This window comes from Leptonychotes weddellii, chromosome 5 (assembly GCF_054177405.1).
Source record: "Leptonychotes weddellii isolate Sample4059 chromosome 5, ASM5417740v2, whole genome shotgun sequence".
In the NCBI taxonomy this organism is placed as follows: Eukaryota; Metazoa; Chordata; class Mammalia; order Carnivora; family Phocidae; genus Leptonychotes; species Leptonychotes weddellii.
In genome coordinates this window covers 65,071,116-65,076,521 of record NC_138373.1, presented here as the reverse complement: position 1 = coordinate 65,076,521, position 5,406 = coordinate 65,071,116, and positions in this window count along the sequence as shown.

The window sequence follows — 5,406 nt, the reverse complement described above, 5'->3', positions numbered from 1 at the left end:
GGTGGTGGGTATTGAGGAGGGCACATTCTGCATGGAGCACTGGGTGTTATGCACAAACAATGAATCATGGAACACTTCATCTAAAACTAATGATGTAATGTATGGGGATTAACATAAGAATAAAAAAAAAAAAAGAAACTGAAACTGAAAATATCTTTACTATTTATTACTTCATTTAGAAATAGCAGTAAACTCCTAATAAACATATTTGCATAAATAACATTCTAAATATAGCTACATTTTCTTTAAAAAAGAGTGAAAAAACACATTATTTTACATTTTTGAAACTTTAACGTCTGGCTTCATAGGAAACAGTTGAATTCTTATATCTGCTTCTGCATTCAATCTGTTGTGATATATACTTTTGATTGAAGCATGTTAAATCCTGGTCTCACAAAGATACATAGCTGGAAAATCAGTAGTATTTTAATAATTTTCAGATAATTGTGCCAATATAGCAAATCTTGACAAATAGTAGTTTCTTAAAGGTTAGATGAAATATGTAATATGAAAGTACACTGATGAATTCTTCATATCTGTTTTATCAAAATCCATTGGTCTTACACTTCAAAAGAATAGTTTACCCATGCATGATTTGTAGTACTGGTCACTAAGTTGTGCATCTCTTCTGAATATTAGCACATTTCATTATGCAATATCAAAAATCACATTTAGTAGTATCATCATGGAGCTTGTTAGAAACGTCTTGAAGTATTGGAAAGCTGTCAAGATCATGGTAGCAGATACAAGTTTTTCAAAATTCTAATTTTCACTTGGGAAGCTCAAGTTTTATCACAGGCAACAAACATTATCAGTTGTTTTCCTTGAAGTGACAGTCTCATTTTGTTTATTTTTGAGAAAATGTCTTCCATATATTTGTGCATGAATAACCATAGTTAGTCTGTCAGGTATTCTTTCAAGTAAAAAATGTGTACCGTGTACAAAGGGGCCCATAATCCCATAATTCCAGTGATTTCACAAGTGCTTTCCTGGAGATACTCACCGTACTTTGATATACAGCAGAAGTGCTCTATGTGTGCAGCCACTGAATCATATAGACTATTAAAGAGGCATGGTCTCAAGAGCTGATATTTAGTAAAACTAATATTTTTTACTACTTCATCCAGGAAGTTTGTAAGAGAAAATGGATTTTTTTCCTAATGAGAATGGATGAAGATGAAGAATAGAGACTGCTAACACAATTTAGTGTTACTATGTTGAGTCAGGCACCTGCAGTTTTGCCCATCCTTGCTTTTGTACCATCATGTAAAGGTGCACAGTGGAAAAGCAAATAGCATCTTAGTATTACCATGCAAATAGTGTGATCTTACAAACACCATGAAACATTTACAGAGATTCCCAGGGGTCCATGGACAAGGTTTAAAGAAACTCTGGTCTAGGGTTTTCATGCTCTAACCTTTTTCAGCATATTCAAGGTAAAGAAATTTGGAGGACAGGGATTTTCCAGGAAGGTATAACAGTAAAAGAAGTTCCCAAAATAAATCTAGAAAGTTGGAAGATTTTGATCAGATGAGGTTTTGATAAGGGCTCAGTCCTGAAACAGAATTAAGAGTGAGAATTTTGAGCTGATTGGAAATTGGTTCCAACATATATTTTTGACTTTCAGCTGAGATGATAAGCTGTGGTGAAGGCAGCAGGGCTAAAGGGAGGTGGGGACAAAGACACTGATGATTATCATAGGTGCCTTTTCTGAACAAATTCAGGGAACTGTTAGTGTGGATGGTAATGGGCTTCTTGTTTTTCTGTCTTGGTACCTACCAAGGCTGCACTTTTCACTGTGACCTTCTAAATCCATCCTCCAAACTAAAGGTCAACAAACTTTTTCTGTAAAGGGTCAGGTAGTGAAAATTGTATATTTTGTGGGTCATGCAGTTTGTGTTGCAATACTCAACAAACTGTTAGTGAGTTTCAAAAACGTTATGTATGGACACTGAAATTTGAATATCACAAAATTTTTGTGTGTCAAAAAATATTATTCTTTTCCAACCATTTAAAGAACATTCTTAGGCACTTGGGTGGCTAAGTCAGTTGAGCATCTGACTCTTGGCTTTGGCTCAGGTCATGATCTCAGGGTCATGAGATCGGCCCCAGTTTAGGTTCCTGCTCAGTGTTGAGTCTGCTTGTCCTTCTCCCTCTGCTCTCCCCCCCCTCAAATAAATAAAATCTTTAAAAAATAAAATAATAAAGAACATTCTTAGACTGTGTGCTATACAAAAGTAGATGGTGGGCTGGATTTGGACAGTGAGCCATAATTAGCATACCTTGCTCTTATCCAAAAGAAAAACTCTGATGATAAAAATTTGGAGTTCTATGAAGGGTAACTTGGATAAAACCTTTTAATATTCTTTGATTTCCTATCTTTATTTCAGGCTGACCTTATGCTCTCCTCAGCCAAATATATGTGATATTATTCTAACATTGCTGATAAGAAGTCACAAGATCCTTTGACAAAAAAGAAGTCACGGAATATAAAATATACAATATAACATAGCATAATGCAATGTAATACATTGTGATAACAAGACAGTTGAAGTTTTTATTAAATTCTGCCAGTTTTCATCTACAAAGCTATTTCACAAAATTGTGTTTGCACAAAAAAAGGAAAAGAAAGTAAACAAACTCCTCTCTGCATTTGGCCCTAGGCAGAATCAAAAAAACTAAAAGCAGAAACATGAGTTTAAGCAACTCAGTTCTGAAGGATCTAACTTATTAAACAATACTGGTATGAAACCTCAGATTAAGTAACTGAGTTTGCTGTATCCCAGGAATACCCTCCCTGCCCACCCAGCCTCTTTGGAGTCTAGAGGCTCTTCAAGTCCTAATTCAAATCTTATCATCTCTGTAAAGTATTCCCTTGTCTAAGCCATCTCTCCTTACCTGAATTCCTAGGCATTTATTTATGGTACTATTTATTTGATAATCATATGGATTTAGTAGGGTCTTTTCTGGTATTTTCTTAAACTGTTTTTTGACTCCTCAAGGTTTAACTGTAAACTTCTAGAGAATCACAATCCTCCTTTAGTTTCTTGTAATTTCTAGGTTTAGTATAATGCCTCATGCACCATAACAGCAACTCACCAAGTACTTGGTTAAAATCAAATGCAAGTAAAATAATGCATTTTTTGTTTATTATTCTTCATGATTTCTCCATTCAATTTCTTCCTTATTCTCCCAGGAAGAAAATTTCCCCATTAGTATTCATCCTGCTTTAGATTTTATTTTTTATCTATTCAAAAAATTTTAAAAATCTAACATGAAATTTACAGACTAACATTATTTAATTTATTCAGCACATTGATACTATTGCCTAATTATGTGCCCTTTCATTTTTTTTTTTTCAAATTCTACTAATCTAACTACACTGAGGTACCTTTTGATGTGTACAGGGGTTTTGAGTCATGCTGAGTTGGATTCTTACCATGAACGGGGTTATTTAGATCACTGATGTTCAAAAAACTTCTGAAGTGTAGAATTCAAATACAGGTATATATTTAACATATATGTAATGGTGTTGAGAAGCATAAAATTGCCATATCGATTTTGAAAAGCAAATAACAATGCCCATCACAATTTTGAATACAGATATCCTTTGACCCATCAAATGCAATTTTAGCATTTTGTTTTAGGTATATACTTATAAAAGCATTTCAAGATATAAGAATAAGAATGTTTATTATAGTATAATTTAGAGTAGGAAAAATATGCAACAACCTAAATGCCCATTAAGTATGGAATTTGTTGAATAAATATGCTATTTTCATAAAATAAAACACTGCATTATATTTCTTTTTTTCATTTCATATCTTTATTTGTACACTGATTACATCTTTGAGAGCTTATTTTTTAAATTTTACTTTATAATGTTATGTTAATCACCATACATTACATCATTAGTTTTTGATGTAGTGTTCCATGATTCATTGTTTGCATATAACACCAAGTGTTCAATTCAATATGTGCCCCTCTTTAATACCCATCACCAGGCTAACCCATCCCCCAACCCCCCTCCCCTCTAGAACCCTCAGTTTGTTTCTCAGAGTTCATTGTCTCTCATGGTTCATCTCCCCCTCCAATTTCATCCCCCTCGATTTTTCCCTTCCTACTATCTTCTTTTTTTTTTTTTAAACATATAATGTATTATTTGTTACAGAAGTACAGGTCTGTGATTCAACGGTCTTACACAATTCACAGTGCTCACCATATCACATACCCTCCCCAATGTCTATCACCCAACCACCCTATCCCTCCCAACCGCCACCAGTCCAGCAACCCTCAGGTTGTTTCCTGAGATTAAGAATTCCTCATATCAGTGAGATCATATGATATATGTCTTTCTCTGATTGACTTATTTCACTCAGCCTGATACCCTCTAGTTCCATCCCCGTCGTTGCAAATGACAAAATTTGGGGGGTTTTTGAATGGCTGCATAATATTCCATTGTATATATACACCACATCTTCTTTATCCATTCATCTGTTGATGGACATCTTTGCTCTTTCCATAGTTTGGCTATTGTGGATATTGCTGCTATAAACATTGGGGTGCATGTACCCTTTTGGATCACTACATTTGTATATTTGGGGTAAATACCCAGTAGTACAATTGCTGGGTCGTACAGTAGCTCTATTTTCAACTATTTGAGGAACCTCCATACTGTTTTCCAGAGTGGCTGCACCAGCTTGCATTCCCACCAACAGTGTAGGAGGGTTCCCCTTTCTCTGGAACCTCGCCATCTGTCGTTTCCTGACTTGTTAATTTTAGCCATTCTGACTGGTATGAGGTGGTATCACATTGAAGCTTTGATTTGGATTTCCCTGATGCCGAGTGATGTTGAGGACTTTTTCATGTGTGTTTTGGCCATTTGGATGTCTTCTTTGGGAAAATGTCTGTTCATGTCTTCTGCCCATTTCTTTTTTTTTAAATTTTATTTATTTATTTTATTTTTTTATTTTATTATGTTATCTTAATCACCATACATTACATCATTAGTTTTTGATGTAGTGTTCCATGATCCATTGTTTGCATACAACACCCAGTGCTCCATTCAGTACGTGCCCTCTTAATACCCATCTGCCCATTTCTTGATTGGATTATTTGTTCTTTGGGTATTGAGTTTGATAAGTTCTTTATAGATTTTGGATACTAGCCCTTTATCTGTTGTGTCATTTGCAAATATCTTCTACTATTCTGTCAGTTGTCTTTTGGTTTTGTGGACTGTTTCTTTTACTGTGCAAAAGCTTTTTATCTTGATGAAGACCCAATAGTTCATTTTTGCCCTTGCTTCCCTTGCCTTTGGTGATGTTTCTAGGAAGAAGTTGCTGTGGCTGAGGTCGAAGACGTTGCTGCCTGTGTTCTCCTTTAGGATTTTGATGGACTTCTGTCTCA